This window comes from Botryllus schlosseri, chromosome 6 (assembly GCF_051294905.1).
Source record: "Botryllus schlosseri isolate E-star chromosome 6, Bs_hap1, whole genome shotgun sequence".
Classification (NCBI taxonomy): domain Eukaryota; kingdom Metazoa; phylum Chordata; class Ascidiacea; order Stolidobranchia; family Styelidae; genus Botryllus; species Botryllus schlosseri.
The window spans coordinates 11,196,931-11,219,369 of record NC_137241.1 but is presented as its reverse complement, the minus strand read 5'-3'; the positions used below and the strand labels follow the sequence as shown (position 1 = coordinate 11,219,369).

Here is a 22,439-nt window from a genome sequence, read left to right as displayed (position 1 = left end):
ATGCGTTATGATTTCATGGTAGAGTTAGAGATTTTGCAAATCGATAGACCCTAATTTTTCTAAGCCCGTCCGAAAGTGTTTCGTACAAGATCCTGGTGTGTTACGACCACTGAGCTGGTGGTTACGACCAGGACCAGGTGATAGACAACCAAAGCGGAGGCACCCGGCACCCGATTGGATCAATGGACTGGCCAACTTAGACCTCTAATTTTCGCTCAAAAGGCAACTGCGTAAACTACGTACGGAGCAAAGATTCAATACGATTCATGTTCGCACTTGACTTGACCTGACTAATTCCAATGACTAGAACTCGAGAGATTGCGTAAGCCTAACTGGAAAGGTCAACGAGTTCGGACACATACGCAATTGTTATCTCACAGATTGGGCCTGTCATATTGAATCCAGATGATCAATTTGAATGGTCTTTGAAGAACTCAGGACAGCAGCCTCGGAACTTCGTTCTCGGAACAACATAGGACATTTTGGCCTTGAAACAGGAGACTGCGACACAACACATACGGCTTACTGTCTATAAGTCTGCTGCGAAATCGGCGTTGGAAAATATATTAATCGATAAATACATGAATGAAAGCCGTAAACTTAGTATACTGTTACAAGAAATCATCGAGAAGTAGCATAGGCCTACGCAGTCTCATACACAACCCATTCCGGCATGGTACACTGTCAAAATCAATACAAACAAACGAACACCGAACGGCTTTTGCGTAAATCTGTTAGCGATAAATGAAGAGTCAGCTCTCACTCGACTTCGGAAACGAAATTAAAAACTTGTTTGTTACAGCGGTCGATACTAACATTAAGACTTACCGTGCCAAACTGCCAAATGTCATGACCGATCTCGGTATGGAACATCGTCAAAATCAATGGAGACCAATACCGGCTTTTAAGTAAAATCTGTTTGCTGTACAATGTACAATTGTACATGATAGATCAGCACACACTGAACTTCGGAAACGAAATTGCTACCCTTATCTTTAAGAAGTAGCAAGCCTGAAACTTGGAGCAGTGGTAAATACCGCCTTCACGACATATCATACCAAGTTTCATGAATTATCATGGTGCGATACACCGTCAAAATCGACCTATACCAGCAAAGGTCGACTCAACGCATATTACGGTAACCGAGTTCAGATATAGATACGATTGTTACATCACACCTTAGGGGCAACCAGGTATATTTGCCCCGGTTGCTCGGCCATTTTACGAATAGGAGAGAGTAAATCACCGTTTCTTTATTGTGCGCGGCTTTGAGAGAATAGATAGTGAAAGCTTGTTATGAGCGCTACCGGGGCAAGCCCCGGCTAGGCATTCACAAAGCGAAAACACAGAAGAGAATTCGATTTTCGCAGAGACTTCGCTATGTATGGGCAATGGGCATTTGCAAGCGAAAGCACAAGAAGAACGCGGGTTTCGCTGTGATCTCGGTATGTATTGAGCGCTGTGCGTCTATAAATGGTTAAATTGTTATTGGACAGAATTTTAGGCGGGGCAATGCCCCAGTTGCCCTATAGGACGAGCCGCCACTGGAGCAGAGTGTGAAACGGGTTTCTATACTTTCTATCGATATTACCCCATAAACAAGTTATACAGTAGCCAGCGCCCCAATCGCATGGATTTGGTTTTTATGATACAATAAACATATCAAATCAAGATGGATCCGGTATGCCTGCTAGATTTTATACATTAGACAACGATGTATTTTTTATATTAATTTCACTGATTGTTTGAATAAGCATCATTCGCTGACTTCCCACATGTAGTGTATTTCGTTCTTGATGTTGTGTTATTGCGAGTCAAGCTCACAGCAGAGAGTCACTAAATATCAACAAACGGAAAGCTGAATATTTCGAGCGAACTTTTGTAACAGAGCTAGTAAAATATTTGAGATTGGCAAGGGGCATGCTCGTTTAGTGTTTATTTTTATTATGCTGCCAACGCCATGCATAGAGAGGTCCAAAGTTGAAATGCAAAGACTTTCAATCAAAGATGTTATAATGACGTGAAACATAGCAATATATGAAAAAGGTCCATAGTGTAGAACCTACCACAGTTCGTTTGTGAACGTGAACCTCTAAATTTCCGAAGTTCTCACACAGAACGCGAACGTGAACCTCACGTTCACACCATTCCTAGTATATACTGCTGAATAGTGACCATGTTTGGCTCCACATACGCATGTGATCATGGGTTCTTGCATTTAAAAGGAGCGTTACTACGTAGCTACGTTCTCGTAACTAGGGCTGGGTATAATCGAGTACCTGAGTGATTCGATTCTGAATCACGTATTACGCTTCGAGTCCAGTCGAGTATTCGAGTATGACATATTATGACGTCACAACAGAATGTACAATGTCAAAGTTCAAATATGTACCTTTTATGCGACATCAAAGAACATAATGTCTGTTACCCGTCCCATCAAAGATACTTTGGTATTTTTTCGACCATACAGATTTCATTGCACTTCTTGACAATGTTGTGGGATGATCATGACTTCGGAAATGTGTTATTTCCAGTAACGTTCGTAGCTTTGTACTATATCTCGTATGTTGCGACACGGCCAATGAAGTTACAAGGCTACCTCAGTGGAAAATAGTATCAAATATACAATTCTGGTTCGTAAATTAACTTTCATTTGCGAGGAGCGTACAATTACAGTACTCGAAAAAAAACGTCTTTTACTACTCGACTCGAATCATTAAAATCGATACAGATTCGAGTACTCGAATTATTGTGTTGGGCTGGACAAAATCGAGTACCTGAGTGGTTCGATTCTGAATCACGTATTATGCTTCGAGTCGAGTCGAGTATCCGAGTATCACTCATTATGACGTAATAACAGTATATAAGATGTCAAGGTTCAAATATGTACCTTTTATGCCACCACAAAGAATATAATGCCTGTTATCCATCACATTAAAGATACTTTGGTATTATTTCGACCCTGCCGATTTCATTTCACTTTGTGACAATGTTGTCGGAGGAAATGACTGCGGAAATGTGTTATTTCCTGTAACGTTCGTAGCTTTATACCAGGGGTTGGGAACCTTTTTTGTCCGAAGAGTCATATTTGCCCAATTTTTTCCATTTAAACTCGCAAAGAGCCATACATGTCAACTGTTACGTCACAATTGAAAATTCGTGATGTCATGATAGCACTAATTCGAACTCACTACATGGGATTCGTCGTGTGCGCCACATTTTCCATGTAAAAACTCGTACTAGTCATGCTGGTTGACTTATTTAAGCACGCGAAACTTGAGTTAGGAGAACGTAGGTTTGTCGCGACGCTCCTTTTAAATGCGAGCACCCATGATCACATGAGTAGGTGGAGCTAAACATATGGTCACTACAGCAGGAAATATGCCTATACCCGCCCTAAACTGTGATAAATCAGTAACGTCGAGTTAGGGGAAGCAAGTGAGGCAGTACCTCACTTGTCATCAGAATGAGTGAACGAAAATTGTGAAACCTTCAATTATTATTGGTATCGATGTTCATGAATGACAAGATTTTGAACATTTTTCTCCCAAAATCACACAACTTGCATATTTACTGTTCGGAAATAAAGCGTGAAACGTGATTGATAACGCAATTCATCGTAAGTAGCTTATAATTTATTGTAACTGATAATAATCGAATCTAACTGTCGCACTGATTCCAAAAATCTAAATACTAATCGAATTCTAAATTCTCAAAGTATTCGGCGGTAACACATTACGTTGCGCTACACACCTACATTTTATCATCGGTACTACAGGAGCCACTTACCAATCAAGAACATATATAGCTATGACATTGTTTGTAATTCGAGTCTGTAATTGTGAATGTAACGTCCACGGCAGTTAATCTCGCGCGTAGGTCAGCAAGATAATGTGTATTTCAAAACTGCGTTGTCATATGGGCGTCGCCATGTCTGCTATTCATTTTGATCAATCAACGTATCGTGCAATAGACTATAGAGTAGGCTACATCGAATTCGCGAGTGATATTGGCCGCCGGCACGGCAGTAACTTAAATTTGAGGATTTTGAAAAGAGGGGGATCGAGCCCCTAAACCTGAAGACGGCATTGCCTTTACCTCTCAAAGACATTGTTTACACTGCCACGAGAATAAATATTATGGCCGTGATGAAAATTTAGAAACAAGTTGCTGCAATATTAATCAATTCAGCACAAAAATAAATATTTGGCAAAGAGCAATATTTTATACTCAAAAGAGCCATATATGGCTCGCGAGCCATAGGTTGCGATACGGCCAATCAAGGTTTCAAGGCTTCCACAGTGGAAAATAGTATCGAAACCATAATTCTCGTCGATAAAATATAGGAGCGTATAATTTCAGTACTCGGCAGAGGTGGTCAAAGTAGTCAAGAAAGCTACTCAAGTAGAAGTAGAAGTAGCGACACAAAAATCTACTCAAGTACAAGTAGAAGTACTTCTTCCATAAGCAACCCAAAACTACTTGAAGTAGAAGTAGAATTTGCTGGCTTTAAATCTACTCAAGTAAGTAAGTAGTTTGGAAAACGGTCATAATACGTTCGCATGGACTTTCAAAAGCTGCAAATTGAGATATGCGGAAGGTGCAGAGAGCTTCATGTACAATATATATATTGATGCATCCAAGAAGGTATAAATTTTCGACAGCATCAGCATTCGACCGAATCATGAGATGCAAATGATAGTTTTGCTATGGAAATGAGATACTAATCTTTTGTTTATTCGAACATTCCGTTTTAGAAAATGTCATAGTATATTCTCTCACGCCTATTAAGGCCTTTACTTTTAGTCGAAGAGCATACAGTACGGAAAAGTTGTATGGATACAATGTTAACACTTTGCGCCATTCGTATGCGATGATAAAAAAAATATGGCGTAACGTAAAAATGACATATAGTGTAATTGTAATTTAGGGAAATAGACGGCGATGCTACACTTGCTTTTAAACCTAAGCATGTATGTTCTCCAGACAAAAGAACTGAAACTAATTAGAACTCCAATTAATGATATTATGAATTGAACGAGAACTACAAATACTACATCAGAAAAGCGGAATATGTATTTTATGTCTTTTGTCGAGGCAGCTTCAACGGTGGTCTGCTAAAACAGATCTAACGCTTAAAAAGTCAGATCCCACTTTTCCAGATTAGGACGCGCCATGGGCTGCTAGATTACGATATAATGGGTAAATGCTTGATTGCGAAACGGTAGTTTTACACGTTATGATGGGTCATATTTACCGTGATGAAATATGTCACATGAGCGACAATGCGGTGCAATGCAACCTGCAACCTAAGTAATATTCACTTTCGTGAAACATATTTGTAACTCTATATCTACTTAATGTGAAGCGTAACGGAAATTCTGGGTTTGACTAAATTTTCCTGAAATTGAAAGTGAGAAATTCGTGAAAACAACCCGAGAATTCCCCAGTTTCTCTTTCTAATTGGTGGGTTTATACTACGTCTACTTGACAAACTGAAAATAGCGAAAAGTAAGTAAGTAGATCACTAAATATTACGAAGTAGAAGTAGAAGTATCGGAGATTCTATCTACTTGAGTAAGTACCAGAAGTAGAGGAAAACTACTTGAGTACTTCGAAAAAGTAGAAGTACTAAGTTACTGACCACCTCTGGTACTCGGAAAAATCGTCTTTTGCTACTCGACTCGAATCATTAAAATAATTTATCGATTCAGATTCGAGTACTCGAATCATTGTGCCCAGCCCTAATTATGACTCAGACTTGTATAGCACCGCCCACTTCTTGACTTTTTAGACACCGCTAAGCTCCGGAGGAGATGGAGAGTAGAACCTCATGCATGGATATAAAATTATATATATACCCCCAACACCCGTAACCTATGATGGTGTTGGTGCTGTGAATCACAACGCTGTTGCAACGAGTTAAACTGGATGCCGACAAGTTGCACGAAAATTCAGGAATAGGGGAGTATGAAGCAGACAGGAATTGATACACGTAACATATGACTACAAACTAGAAAGCCGTATCTTTTACGCTGAACACAATGGGGTTCTGAGTAGCTGACGTCGCGGGAATTTGCTCATTATAACACCAAATTGAGCTGGATTGCTGCATTCCCGATCAACGTACGCAAAGCCTCAATGGAGGAAGCAATTAATTCAAATTCTCAGGTGTACACAATACCACACTTTCCAATTTCGCGCTCCAATCAAAATGACTGTCACGGTAAACTGGCTCGCGAATTATTTTGAGCAGCACGAGAACGTGGCGCTTATGTGCGCAAAAACAACTTATTTTAGAGGATGAGAACGTGTATTTGTTCGTCTAATCGTGAGAATATAAGGCAATTGGCATATTGAATAGGAAACTGCAACATTTAGAAATCCTTCGCGACCCGACTGAAATATCTTCGCGCGACCAACGTGAAATAGGTTAGCGACCCACCGGTTGGGAAGCACTGGCCTAAGCAATAATAGTAGCCTGTTTCTTGAATATCTGTGCAAAATATCTTCATCTTCTTTTCTTATAGCAATTTTCGGTTGGTTCGTGCGAACGAAATTTATTTTATCCAAAAAGTCCGAATGGTTTCCAAAAAGGTCGAAAAGCACTGTAATCAAGTTCCCTCTAATTTTTCACGAGTCTGCACGCACTCACCAAATCACTGCCCGGCTCCTTGGACAACAGTGCGTAACGACTTAAAAAAGGTCATCACTTCGGCTTTTTAGTGAAAGGCACATATTTTCCTGTCCGCGGCGACCCTGTGAGCAGTGCGCGGCCGCACACGCGGGCAGGTTAGAGTGAACACGACGACCCATCGGCTGGGAAGCACTGGCCTAAGCTACAATAGTCTATCTCTTGAATATATTAACAAAATATCTTGATCTTCTTTTTTATTACAATTGTCGGTTGAATTATGCGAATGAAATTTATTTTACCAAAAAGGTGCGAATGGTGTCCAAAAAAGTTGAAAACCACTGTAATAGAATATAACGATGAAATCTTCACAGAAAGCAGCTGTGAAACCGAGTGTTATATCCATATACCGTCTTCCGAGCATATGTGGTACCATACTACCAAGAAGAAAAGGACTTTGAATCATCGAATTAATGGTAAATTACATGCTCAAAAAGTTACGAAGGCTGGCTCGTTGCGACGAATGACTTCCGATTGCAATAATCTACCCCGCAATATGGTCTTCCTAGATGTAGAGGTTGGGGTAGGCATAATTGATATCAGTCTAACGATCATTTGTACATAAAGCACCTAAACTAATAATTTATATATTCTGAGTGTAACCAAGAATGTCGTCGAGCTGCGTCATCACGCCTGAAACTGAGCGCGAAATCCTTTTATTTTATAGTTTTCATCAATTCAAAATACCGCGATAATTGTAATTTTATGAAAGATAGGAAGGATTTGCTACGTATATTGTAACGGCTTTCCTCGTTATGCAAGATCGACATACAGCTTACATTTGCATAGTACCGCATATATCATAACTTTGTTCATTCGGACTGGATTTTTTTACAATATTGCGGCAGTCGGATCAAATTCTATTTAAAATTTTGTTTCAAATATTTTCAGATAGCTGCAGCTAGAAGTGAGTTTTGATCACACAGTCAAACAAAACAATCATCAGCCCAATGACCAACCATAGACAGTGCATACCTTGTGATAGGACTAGCAGCAATCTGGAGTTGTTCTGTCAAGGGTTCAAGCAAATATAAATCTGCAAAACCTAACTGTATCTTAGCTCAACTCTACTAGTAAGATTCATCTTTGCCCTGTCAATGGTACTAACAAATATAAATCCGTGAACCCTAACGGGCAATGCCGGAACCAGAGGCGGTCAGTAACGAACAGTGTTGGGATCAAGTCACTACCTTCGAGTCACGAGTCATTTCGAGTCATTGCACATTTTGACTCGAGTCAAGTCAAGTCAATCGATTTTCAAAGATGACTCGATGCGCTCGTAAACCGAGGAACCAATCTCGAAATGAGTGACTGACTGTACAGGCGTAACGGGTTTCTATTTATCGAAGGGTGAGCACAAATTTGACAAATTATGCGGCTGCCGACCATGTAGAATCTCAGCAGGCGTTTTCCAGTCTATTCCCGGGTGCGGTGCACATCGGTAGGCTACGTAGCGAGAAGTGTTTGGAGCGCGAAGTTAATATATTTTCCCCCGTCGCAATTTTTTATCAATCCAGCTTTTAGAGTCTGGACGAGACGCTCCGCTTCCCCGTTCGAGGCAGGGTGAAAAGACGGTGATACGATATGGCTGATTGCCAAATGCGAACAAAACTTATCGAATTCATTAGATGTGAATTGCGGTCCGCCATCCGTGACAATTGTTACGGGCAAGCCTTCGATAGAGAAGACTTCCCTCAAAGCGTTGACTACACACAAGGTTGTGGTAGATCCGACATTCAATACTTTAACTAAAGGATATTTAGAATGCGCATCGGCGATGACAAGAAACATTTTATTTTTCATTGGACCTGCGAAATCCAAGTTCAAAGCTTTCAGGCGTTTTGGGCCATTCACGATACTTACGATCAGGCACTTTCATTACTTTACGGCAAGCGTCGCAACTCTTCACGAGATTTTCAATGTCGCGATTAATGGAAGGCCATGCGATGTAACGTCGAGCCATCATTTTCGCGATAACCCATTGTCCTTGGTGCAACCATAGTGTCCTATATGGTGTCGACACAGGCAAAACTCACGCCTCAGTGAAATTGTATCACGTCACAATTTCCATTTGGCTACAGGCAATTTGACGGTCATTTTTGACTGGCTTGCCGATCATTAAATTTGGTAAGACGGGTATCAATCGAAAGCCGACTCTGCACTGATTACGAAAATAAAAATTTTATTCCGCTCGTGGCCCTGGAACTCCCACAATCAGCCTCGAATTTTTCATTGTTATTGAGATTGGCATTGGGACGCAACAATGCTGTCTGGCTCTTTTTCTCTTGAGCTACTCTGCATTGCTGTCTGGTGAAACGAGAGAGTAGCTCAAGAGAAAAAGAGCCAGACAGCATTGTTGCGCAATTCCCTGTAATATAAGGCCGGTACTTAAGACTATTTGAGGGATACGGAAAAGTTGTATCGGTTAAAGAATCGACGCTTTGGTTCATTAGACTTAAATATGGTAAATAAATAAAACGTAGAGTAGATCGTAAGATTATGCTTCCATTCAATTTTACTTACGAAAAATATAGGCAATAATGCATTTAGTTTTTAAACTTCAACATTCATATGCTTCGAACGAAAGAACTTACCCAGTGTTTCCCAACCGGTGGGGAATTCAAGGGATCCTGGTGGGGAATAGACGCATTTGTTAAACATAATATACAGGATAGTCTATGTATTTACAGAGGCACATGTGCGATTGCCGTTACCAGTTAACTGATCTGGGATGTATGTATCGAAAATTACTGTTATGTTCTTGATCTTGTTTGAACAATAACTCATACGACGACGTTGCAATATGAAATCAGTATATTATACAGCAGAATAACTTAAGACAGGCGACACGATCCAGAGTGAAGTTAAACGAAAGACCAGTACACAACACAACACAGGGTATAAATACGAAGCACGACACACGAGGAAATACTGATTGGCGGTAATTACTAATCGTAGACAAATAAGAAACAAACGATACCAACGTAAATGCACGAACATAACAGTCCTCCCCTGTAAGTTAAGAGTACAAGGTGATCTACGTTGGCCGATAGAAATCAGTTTGTTTTCTAATTCTAAGCGGATAACGTCTGCCCGACGTTCGAGCAGGACTAGCTAAAGGACGCTGTGCCCTATTCCTGACCAATGGTTGCTCAGCTTGTGACTGTTGAGGCTGAGCAACTTCCTGTGTGGCTGTATCATGACCAGTGGAAATCAAGCGTGGTTGGAGTTGGTTTTTGTGCCTTATCCTATACCTATGATCTGTTTTTATTATGTACACAACACGTCCCAGTATTTCCGTAACCACGCCAGCAACCCACTTTTTGTCCGCGTTGGTAACTGCGAGCGTAAACCGAGAAACCAATTTTGCTGCAAAGTAATGAAAGCGCCGGATCGTCAATATTGCGAATGGCCTAAAACTTCCGAAAGCTTTGATCGAATTCACTTGTACTTCGCAGGTCCATAAAACAATAAAATGTTTCTTGTCATCGTCGATGCGCATTCGAAATATCCTTTCGTTAAAGTAATGAATGTCGGATCTACCACAACAACCTCGTGTGTAGTCAACGCTTTGAGGAAAGTCTTCTCTATTGAAGGCTTGCCCGTAACAATTTGTCACAGATGGCGGACCGCAATTCACATCGAATGAATTCGATACGTTTTGTTCTAATTTGGCAATCAGCCATATCGTATCACCGTCTTTTCACCCTGTCTCGAACGGGGTAGCGGAGTGTTTCCTCCAGACTCTGAAAGCGGGATTGATAAAAAATTGCGACGGGGGAAAAGATATTAACTTCGCGCTCCAAACGCTTCTCGCTACGTACCGATGTTCACCGCACCCGGGCACAGACTGGAAAACGCCTGCTGAGATTTTACATGGTCGGCAGCCGCTTAATTTGTTAAGTTTGTGCTCGCCCTTCGATAAATCGAAACCCGTTACGCCTGGACAATCAGTCACCCATTTCGAGATTGGTTGCTCGGTTTACGCTCGCAGTTACCGAGGAGGACCAAAGTGGGTTGCTGGCGCTGTGACGGAAATACTGGGACGTGTTGTGTACATTGTAAAAACAGATCATGGGTATTGGAGAAGGCATAAGAACCAACTCCAACCACGCTTGATTTCAGCTGGTCATGATACAGCCACACAGGAAAATGCTCAGCCGCAACAGTCACAAGCTGAACAACCATTGGTCAGACATAGGGCACAACGTCCTGTAGCTAGTCCTGCTCGAACGTCGGGCAGGCGTTATCCGCTTAGACTGAGAAAACAAACTGAATTCTATCGGCCAACGTAAACTACCTGGTACCCTTAACTTACAGGGGAGGACTGTTATGTTTGTGCGTTTTACGTTGGTATCGTTTGTTTCTTATTTTGCTGCAGCATTGTTGCGTCCCAATGCCAATATCCATAACAATTAAAAATTCGAGGCTGAGTGTGGGAGTTCCAGGGCCACGAGCGGAATAAAATTTATATTTTCGTAATCAGTGCAGAGTCAGCTTTCGATTGATACCCGTTTTACCAAATTTAATGCTCGGCAAGCCGGTCAAAAATGACGTCAAATTGCCTGTAGCCAAATGGAAATTGTGACGTGATACAATTTCACTGAGCCGTGAGATTTGCTTGTGTCGACACCATATAGGACACTATGATTTCACTATCAATCAGTACTTTTCCTTTTCAATATGAATATTCATATTCACCTGAATGAGTGCTAGATGCCCTGACTGGTGACCAAATGCCCAAAGTCCATGAGTGGACGGCCCAGAACAACCTTTGCATAAACGCCTCGAAATCGCAATTGCTGACAGAAAATACAAAAAATAACCTAACCGTTAATATCGCTGGTCAGCCCGTTTCCAACACAGATAATGCCAAATATCTCGAAGTTTTACTGGACTCGAACATGTCCTGGAAGAGTCATATTCAGTCCCTAGAAACTAAATTATCACCGAAGTGCGGCCTGTTCTACAGCCTTGGGCGCTTCATGCCAGCATGGGTTCTTCTGATACTCTTTAAATCCTTAATCCAATCGAAGTTACATTATGGCATCCTCTGTTGGGGGGCTGCCAGTAAAACTGCACTCAAGCCACTGCAGAAACTACAGCATAAAGTACTCCGAATCATAGCTAGGGCCCCAAAGGGGCCTGGCTGCCCATCCAATAAGTCGCTGCTGAAGAGATTCGGCGTCCTAAACATAGAAGATATGCGGAAACTAGAAATCGCCAAGTTTATGTATCAGTTTCACTGCGGTCGTTGCCCCGAATATTTCAATGACTTCTTTACCTCAGAATCAAAAGCGCACAAGTACAACACACGCGCGTCCACGTCGTCCAAATATCATATGATCGACCGAAAAGATCATCGCTCCATCAAATATGCCGGACCTGATGTGTGGAACAGTATCCCGCCGGTCATCCGACAGTCGACGAGCATGTCCACATTCAAGTCGAAATACAAGCAATTACTACTTAATAAATACAGTCCATCCTCAAGATTACCGGACCACGACTGACCTATCGATCTCGCTTCCCATGACATGACGCCCTATTTCTTGTCGCATTCTTTTTCTATACTATCTTCTTTACTTTCATTCAGTGTGCATGCCTCCTCTTTACATCGCCTAGGCCAAGGTGGGTGTCCGATTCCATAGACTACTCCTTGTCGCTTCGACATCTTCCTGTCTTTTCATTGTATCGCATTTTTGTGGTGTATTGAACTGATAAAATTGCTAATAAACCAATGATGATGATGATGATGGACGTATGCGAAGTAATGGTCCATGTCTACAATCACCGAAAACTTCATTCCTTCAACGGTGTTATCTGCAGAAACGATTCGGCATTGGAAATGTTATCCGCGAAACGTTAGTCTATTATTTAAATATTCTTCAGAAAGTCACGAATAAATAGCGCGTGAAGGAATTCGCCCCTGAGCGCGTGACTTCACGACAAGACAGAAACATCAATAGCGCTAGTAATATTTCAACTGATATGCAGCACGATTTCGGAGGCCAGTAATACGTTACTGACCCGATCGAACAATTTGGCAATATGACACAGTAGAATTTTGTGTTTGGTATTGATCGAACGATTCTTACCTCTGTAATTTTCGCTTCTCATGATATCTGTGCTTTCATTAATTCTAGGGACAATCTCTGAATGAGTCAGCGGATGCCGAAATAATGTAGGCTATGTTGAATCGTTTACTCACCTTAATCTTCCAGTTCACGGTCGACCTTGCCATTTCACGTGACAGTTATATTTACTTTCTACGTGAATCTCTATGTACAATCCATCTTCGGTTAGCACTAGATGCGCATGATTTTTTTTTCTCCACTGGAACACGTTAAAATTGACAGAACCTCCAGTACAATTTCAAATATTTTGTGGCGATTAAAACTTAGAACTGGCGTTTGACCAAGTCGAATATATTTCTGATATAGCGGGCTATAGGCACCATTGCTTCCTTAAATGTGGAAACTATGCGATCTGTTGAAACTGCGTCACAGTGATTCCGTGACGTCATTTGATTGTAACAATAATTTCGCACCCAATTCACGTTGTGGTTATGTCCGTGGTACGCAATTTTCAATTAAATGGTTTCGTCAGATAATGTGGAGCGAAGCCGATATGAAAATGAAATTCACTTATAAAACAGGCCAGTGATATGCTTATTTCCTATAATGTACCTTCATAAGTTTATACTTAAAGTATGTCATAAGTTAAATACTTTATGCAACAGGCTGCCTCTCAAAATGCGCACCTGGCGTAGAAATGAGTTAAGATTGAGTTGAGATCTTCATCTGCGCTAGCCTGTCCTATTTCTTCACTTATACATTTTCGACCCATAGATATTACATCAAGCGACGTAACTGGTTCATACCGTGTTGAGTTGTACTGAAATAAAATATAATCGTAGGATCAAAATAAATCCGCTCAAAATGAGATCCGCAATATAACTTCCATACCCGAGTCCAGTCAATAGGAGTTGCTGGTTTCGGCAGAGCAGGCTCATTTACATCACATCCCAAACTTTTTGAGGTCCCAGCTATGATAACGATTAATACGAAATGTAAAGCCTGCGCCATTTCAAGAAATTATACAAAATCCTGCATGGCATTTATCCGAATGGATTACAGCAAAATAGGTGGCCTTGAAAGAATGTACCACAACGCGATTACCAAAAGCCTACGACACGACAAATATTATCGTGACGAACTCGTCTCACTCTTGCATCGCATTATTGTTGGTGTTATAATTAATGAAGCTCTTCACAATTTTCTTTTAGTCATCCTGGCGACCGGTGAGCTTTTGCCTCACTTACCTCTCATGGAACGTCACTAGAGAATCATTATATTACTAATTACACCATGTAACAAAATTTTGTAAAAGTTTTAGTTGGCTGAAAATTTTATGTATTGTGTTTTAGTATTCCAAACTAATTACCATTATACCCAAATTTTTCCAGGAGTGTCCCAAATTTGGAAGAAACGTCGATTTCTCTAATTTTTGATTTTACTCATAATTGCTTCTTATTAATCACAATAATTCTTTATTGGAGGTAAGAAAACGCCAATGAAGAGGTTAATATGAACAAATATAGCTTACTCATGCATCAAGTAACAATGCAAACACACTAATTCCTTATTGGACGCACAAACACACTGAAAAAAAACGAAGGAATATGCACAAATAGTGGCTACCATTGATTATAAAATGTTGGCAACACTTCAAAAAATTTCCGAAGTGGTTTTGTTTGCATGATTTGGGTCTATATAGATCAGTGGTTCTCAACCTTTTTGGCTTCGCGGACCCCTTTTGACCGTCACGGACCCTCGCGGACCCCCTCAAGTCTTAGTTCAATTTTAGCTCTATTATGCAAATATGAACTGTTGGCTAGTGATAAACAGGAAAATCATGATTGCTTGAAAATGACATCATACTATTTATGTAGAAATTTTGCTGCTGTATTTCTTGAAGTACGTGGTCGAGTCTTGAAAATCCGCGTCTTCGTTTTGATATGAACGAGGAGTTCCCAAAACCATTTCCGTAAAGACAGATGGAGGCTAATGCAGTATTAACGCATAACGCTTCCGACGATACTTTTGGTGTGATCGCAACATTTATGGCACCAAAATGAAGAAACATATATTTTATGAACATATCACGTCCAGCATCTAGCGCAGAGACGGGCAACATACGGACCGCGGGCCGAATCCGCATTTTGATCGGCAAGCAGAGAGTTTCTACCGTCAAAGGGAAATCCTAATTTAATATTATAGACAAATTTTATGCGCCAAAGAATGGAGCCAAGTTTTCCGTCCTGACAAAGACTGTCATGAAACGACTTGTTCTGTGCGGGTTTACATATATATTTACGAGCAAACATTTTCGACCATGAACAATTGAACATTAGCGAGACAAGGCTGCATACCAATATAACTGGTGATATAAATTTCAGGGTTGGAGCGTAATGCTTTCATAGCAACGAAACACTCCTTGTTCATCAAAAAATCAGCTTTGTCGATAGGGCATCCGCAACAAGAATGCGCCAACTATGATAGCCGAGCTTTAAGAGCAGGTATATCATCGTCCGATTTATGACGAGAGTCAGCCGAAAATATTCGGGTTCATTTCAATATGAATATACGATTTAATTGTGTATTGAAGTTCTGTACCTCCAAGAAGCTGTTCAAACAGTGGTTATGTATATCACAGGATAAGATGAATTTCGGGGCGATGTTTCAATCCCTGCATTGGGACAAACTAGGGAAATACTTCGGAAATTTTTATTTCAAACGACTGTTCACTAATTTGATGAGACTGACTACTTCAAATCGAGAAGACATTACGAAGTCACCCTGATTGACGTTACTATCTCCATATTTTTATTTTTTCAACAAACCCCAACAAAACGTCTCTAAACAGCAATATGTTTGTAACAGCAGGTTATTGGAAAATTGGTAATGAAAATGAATGTCCACACTGCGATAGTTCATGTCAGACGATTATTATGATGATATGAGTCATGAGGTTTAAGCAGTTGTGGTGTGAAATTGCCTCATTCTTTCTCAAATTAAAAAATAAAATAAAAATTACGTTATCATCCATTTTAAAAATTTAGTGGTCTCGCGGACCCCCTGAAATTGCTTCGCGGACCCCTAGGGGTCCGCGGACCCCCGGTTGAGAACCGCTGATATAGATTGAGAAATGTGCTGGTATTATGGACCGCAAATAATCCCCCATCATATTCGGTTCCATACTATTACCGAGAATGCTATTACCGAGATGGACATTGCCGAGAATGCTATTAACGAGAATGGATATTACCGAGAACGTACATTACCGAGAATGGACATTACCGAGAATGGACATTATGAAGAATGGACATTATCGAGAATGGCCAGTGCCAAGAATCTAGCTTAATGTAACGGACGTTGTCGAGAAATGTAGACCTGAGAATCGATACCGAATGTGGCAACGCCATGATGCACACACACGACCTGTTCATATGCATAACATGCCTGCATTGCATATATTGCATTCTCCGTAATGTCCATTCTCGGTGGTGTCCATTCTCGGTGGTGTCCATTCTCGGTAATGTCCATTCTCGGTATTGTACTTCTCGGTAATAGCATTCTCGGTATTGACCGGACACCATCATGATGCAATTCCACCACTCTTAGTATCCTCTTTCCAAATCATACATATCTTCCTAAAACACGTCACTATATGTTCCTCGCTTACATTATTCATGTTTGAACTAATAAAATCAAGATGAAAGTCCAGGTAGGTCGTTTAAGGATATGCCCCACTTTATTTTATTATATATCTCGACCATTATTTCCAAGAAAATTTTCAACAACATCTCGAAATGCCTTGAATGCTCCTGCTATTCTCGCAGTCACTTTATTGTGTAGTGCTTTGCAAAAGATTGCCAACATTCCCGCATAAGCAAGGAGAACCCACCCGAGAAAAATGCCGTGAAAATCGTTCATGACCCTTTCTCGAAGAAGGACATAGTTTCAACCTATAGTTTCAACCTTGGAGTCAGAATTTCCGCATTTGATTTAGTGAGTCCCAACTAAATCATCAAGTTTTGGTTGGTTCGGAATGAGTGGTTTCGGATTTATATCTATATTAGAGTTACCATACGACCGGCGGACCAGTATACTGGACCGCGATTGTTTAACACGGAGGAGTCGTTATTTATTCTAAGATAGCTCGACCTGCATTACTCTCTAAACTGTAACAATCGATTTATATGGATAGTTATTATGAATACGCATACATATGACCATGTACAACCTATTATATCAATTGTCAAGGTGGTTTTTGTCCGTATCAATGGTTGGTTACACTCGAGTCACGTCGCCCCACGCGAGAAGAAACTGGATCACAAATCATTCTTTCCGAAAGCGGTCGTGCCGTAAACAGGGCTTCCACGCCGCTCTGAATCTGACTCTAATTAATGTAATTTCTCATTTAGAGTATATGCCAGCTTATTTTTCAACGGTATGATAAATAGTCTGGGTTGTTTGATCGACATTCTGCAATACACACATAGGGAAACTTATTGTGTCCGGACTTATTAGCCAGTTAATTATACTCAGTCAGTCATTACTCGCAACGATTGCTCCAGTCCAACTCGCCGTCGAGTTGTATCAGTCTCTGTGAAGGACTGATTGTGTCAATAACAAGGACATCATTGTATATCCTTCTTGAAATGCAGATTGAACACGCAAAAACGTTTCCCGCAAAATTGAATTTGTAATGATGTTCGCGTGAATGAACGCCTGGAATATAAACCATTGTATCTTCCGTTCTAGACGTCATATAACAAATTACAGTTATCTTCTATGACTTGTTGTTGGTCATACTATTCAATGGAAGTCCTTTTATCGAAGTAGTAATGTTTCAAATCGACGTGAAAGAAAGCAATACCTTATTACGTGAAAATCATGGCTGCGTAAGTTCATCCGACTCGTTGCGGCTTCGAACAGATGTGCAATATCTTCAGGCAATTGCAAATTGTACATATGGTTGGCCATTATCCTGGCATATTCATCAATATCCCTATCATGGGGTTCATTATTGTATAACAAAGCCGACACCAGCCCTAACACTACACAAATAAGCGTGAGAGTTAGGCTATTTTGGTTCCAGAGCCTGTAATAACAATATCATATAGAGCAGGGGTCACCAACCTTTTTGCAACCAAGAGCTACTTCTTGGGTATTGATTGAAGCGACGGGCTACCATTTACTCCCGTCGTTTACCCGTACCAGACTGAATTTTTGCTTTGATATTCATAGGACTGGGTAGGAATGACATTGCGGTAAGACTTCTAAGAGAGTCTTTTAAATCAAAGCATCTCATTTCAACTCTAGCTAGCCACTAAGATTTTTCAAGAAATCATGAATTACCTCGCACCATTGCACAACAGCCAACTCAAATTTTAAAATAGATCTTGTCACACGTTAGACAGGTGTCTGTTTCTATATCAGTCAGTGGGAAGCCTGGCATTGCATGCTATCAACTATATAGTGCGCTGTACTCGGGTATGTAATTTGACACTGCAACTCTGAGAGAGTGTTCTAGATGCGTGCATTAGTGAGGCGTGTTCTGTATTTGTTTTTTTGATGAAATTCATGTCCGAAAAAGCTGATTCACAACGATAAGTTGATCCAAACATGCTTGCACCCTTCATAGTTGTTGCTGCAGCCTGGTGGGCTTTGAGGTGGACGTCATTTTACAGTGTTACAATTTCAATCTCCAGCTGTTCAGCATTCAGACATGACAGATTTCCATTATACCGGACAGCGGCAACGATTACAAAAAATTGAAAAGATGGTAGTAAACTGCGTTAAGTGTAAGAGAAACAAGCTGTGTCATGAGATGAAATGCGTAATGGGCATACAGATATTCAAAATCTGCTACCGAATAATAATGTTGTTTACTAGTTTGGCATTGTCCGAGACGTCGAGCTACCATAACGGAACCCCCCACCATTTCAAGAAGACTGTGGATGGCATTCCGTCATGTCTCTATATAGGCAGCGCGCCTTATTGTACGTCTACGATATCTTGTGATTCTGTTACATGTTTGTATATTACTTTTATTCTAATTGAGGATATTTGATATCATCATTATAAGCAGGCCGTGTTATTTTTGGCATATGCCAAAACTGCCAAAAATAACTTATTTTTGGCATTTTTCGATTTTTATTTTTGGCAGTTTTGGCATCGTCCTCTAAATAGATAGTTTCAGCCTCGAATTAGTCACAAAAACGCTTTATTTGGGCTAGTTTGTCAAAAGACACCACAAAATGTGCAGCATCCACGTATAATCAGTGCCAACAAACAATAATAATAAGAAAAAAACTAACGATTTCATAGGTTAATAATATCAAACGAAACCACAAAATGTGCAGTATCCATCGGAATCGGTGCCAATAAGCAAAAAAAAGCCTAACAAACACGCTCAACAGTTGATTGTTACAGCTGTTGAAATCGTTTGCACTGTATAACAGTGCTTCCAAACTCAGGTCAGCTAAGTTTCTCCTAAATTTATTTCTCGCCCAGCGAATCTGGGAAATATCGGCTTCAACAGTAGCCGTTGAGGGAAAGAATGTTGCCAGTCATCCACAAAAGCTTTTCAGAGCTTCAAAATCTTTGGAGGGCCGAACCGGCTTCCATGCATCATGAAAAGAGATCACTTCGCCAGTGCCATCGATCTCATCGCGGAAAGAATTTTCTTCCCGATCCTTTTCCAGGAGTTTCGTGTGTTGTCTCTCAACACATTCTATTTAGTAGCCCGACTATCGTTTCTCCTTCAGTCTACCGATATATTTTCGGAGGACTTTTGTCACTTCAGGTGGGTTTAATATTACCAACTCGCATGGAAGAGTCCTGAGAAGGTTAGCTTGTTTAAGAACATTGACGCAACAAGACTGTCTGGCAAAACGAGACTATGCAGCTCAGAAATAGCCAGACAGTTTGTTGCGTCACAAGGTTCAACTCGATCACAATGCAAAAATCGTGGTTGATTTTGGGGGTTTCAGTTCCATGAGCAAAATATAATTCATATTTTAATAATCAGTACTGCGGCAACTTCTCATTGATACCCGTTTTACCAAATTTAGCGCTCGACAAGCCGGTCAAAAATGGTCGTAAAATTGCCTTTGAACAAATGGAAAGTATGACGTAAACCAAATGCAGTCAGCCGTTCAATCTCGCTGTGCTCACAACATTTAGGACACCATGCTTTCACCCCTAATGGGTGGGCTGGACCCAGATTAAGAAACCTGCCTTTCACAAACGCTCTTCTCGCTTGTAACGCGGTCCTGTTAACACAACACCATGAACGAAATACACTTTGGCAGGCCGTGTTATTTTTGGCATATGCCAAAAATTGCTTATTTTTGGCATTTTCAAATTTTTATTTTTGGCAGTTTTGGCATCTGGCTCTTGAAATGCCAAAAATAACACGGCCTGATTATAAGTGTTTATATATATGTATCGTCATTTGTAAGTTACATTTTAGTGTGATTTAAACAAGAATAGCTAAATCAATGACTGGTAATAGTCTGACGAATATTGGTAAATGCTGCTATTCGATCTATTTTTAGAATAGGCACGCGGGCTACTCATTTGGTCGTCGCGGGCTACCTGGGGCCCGCGGGCACCACGTTGGTGACCCCTGATATAGAGGCAGCTATATATCGGTTTAGATGGCACACGAAGTTACTGTTGGCTTCTATGACTACTGTTGATCATACATGGAACATTAGCCGTGTAGAATACAGTTCAAATTGATGTGAAATAAAGCAATAATGTATCACATGAAATGACTTCTCGAGCGTATATGGGCACTTGGCAGTGTCAAATAAGCCAATATGTGTATACTTACGAATCCGTTATGCAGTTGCAAGTTACATATAACAAGTCACTGGGGTTGATACCACTTCAATAGCATGCAGATATATAAAATAGTTACTATGTTATGTAGAATTGGAAGTGAATTGCCTTCCGTGAGATTACGCGATTACGTAATCGATTACGGGCAACTCTAAACGGCGGACCGCGGAACAGCGGAACATGTAATACTAAACGGCGGACCGAGCGGAACTGCGGACCGAGCGGACCATAAGAAAATAGCTCAATACTAAACGGCGGAACGAGCGGACCGCGGAACTAGCGGAACTTGCAATACTAAACGGCGGACCGAGCGGAACTGCGGACCGAGCGGAACACAACGAAATAGCTCAATACTAAACGGCGGAACAAGCGGACCGCGGAACTAGCGGAACTTGCAATACTAAACAGCGGACTGAGCGGAACTGCGGACCGAGCGGACTACTACAAAGACCACAATGTAAACAGCGGACCGCGGATCAGGCGCAGCTCGCAAATGTCGCAATACTCCTAATTTCTGATAGGGTGCCTTTCATTTTGACAATAAGGAGCATACCGAACATAAGGAAATCTTGTCTAGGGTAACTATGGGGTTTCTTCAACTGTGGCAACGTAGTACCAACACACCCCAAACATACCCCAGACTTGATATCCAGGCTGCAATGCAGTACGAACACACCTCAAACATTTCTCAGACATGATACCCGGGTTGTAAGTTGTAAAGCAGTACGAATACACCCCAAACATGATGTCCTGGTTGCAATGCAGTAGCCTGCTTTACTAACACACCACAGACATGGTATAAATCGACTATCTGATCCAGGGGAAACTTCTATGCATGTTTCTACTTGAGTAGTAATTATAATGAAATGTAACCAGCTAACTCTGATGCTCTCTTTTCGATGGATGTTCCCATCACGTCGGTGATGGTGCTCTTAGTCTATCTAGCTCAGGGGTGGGCAAACTACGACCCGCGGGCCGCATGCGGCCCGCAACACCGTTCTGTGCGGCCCGCGAGAGTCTAAAGAAATTTATTTAAAAATATCGATAAAATGCATACTAAACATCGAATTAATGCAGGGACTAATTAAACTTTTTCTTAGTATATTTCACCATGATAATTCTCAGGCAGTGGTTCTCAAACTGGGGGCGCGCCCCCCTTGAGGGCGTGAAGACATCTGAAGAGTGGCGCGAAGCTGAACTCATCTAAGAAATTGTTTCGCGCTCCGCGCGATTTACACACAATTCCTAATTTTTGCTCTGTATTTAGTCTGAATTTCATATCTAAAAATCTCTAATCCACAGTCGCAACCTTCCATCCCATTAAACTATCCGTTAGGGTTGCTAGCATCCTGGTTGCGTTTTGCGATATGACGATGAGGGGGCGAGAAATCTTTCACTATCACAGGGGGGGCGTGTCTTAAAAACTTTTAGAACCATTGTTCTAAGGTAAATACTTCCTATAATATTTTTTATGTTTAAATTCTGGCGCGATCATCTCAAGACCCACGCAGTTTGAAAGGTTGCTAAAAAATCACAGAAATCCTATACGACATTGACATAATTCGAATCATGAGTGTGATTGGAGATTGGCCACTCCAGTTTTAACTATTTTAGTGATGTGCTTTTAAAAATAGTTTCGCGCGTGTCTTCGGTAGATTCGTTCTATGTGTAGAATTACGGTATTTATACTTCATCGACAGATAGTAGAAGCGTGATTGAATCTTACATGGTTACGATGCTGTCAGCATTGTGTGTCCTGAAACTGAACCAAAAGTAGAATTAGTAAATCTATGAACAGATCGCTGCTCACAGATTTAAATTTCAAT

The 22,439-nt window shown here is 40.9% G+C and overlaps 1 long non-coding RNA gene across 1 annotated transcript; it reads right to left on the bottom strand.

Annotated features, from left to right (window-relative positions):
• Positions 1–20,827: 20,827 nt before the first annotated feature.
• Positions 20,828–21,460, bottom strand: LOC145440257 (uncharacterized). Its single transcript, XR_013915488.1, has 2 exons — positions 21,053–21,460; positions 20,828–20,929 (listed from the first exon to the last, which is right to left on the bottom strand). It is a non-coding gene; the product is annotated as an uncharacterized LOC145440257 (long non-coding RNA).
• Positions 21,461–22,439: the final 979 nt, after the last annotated feature.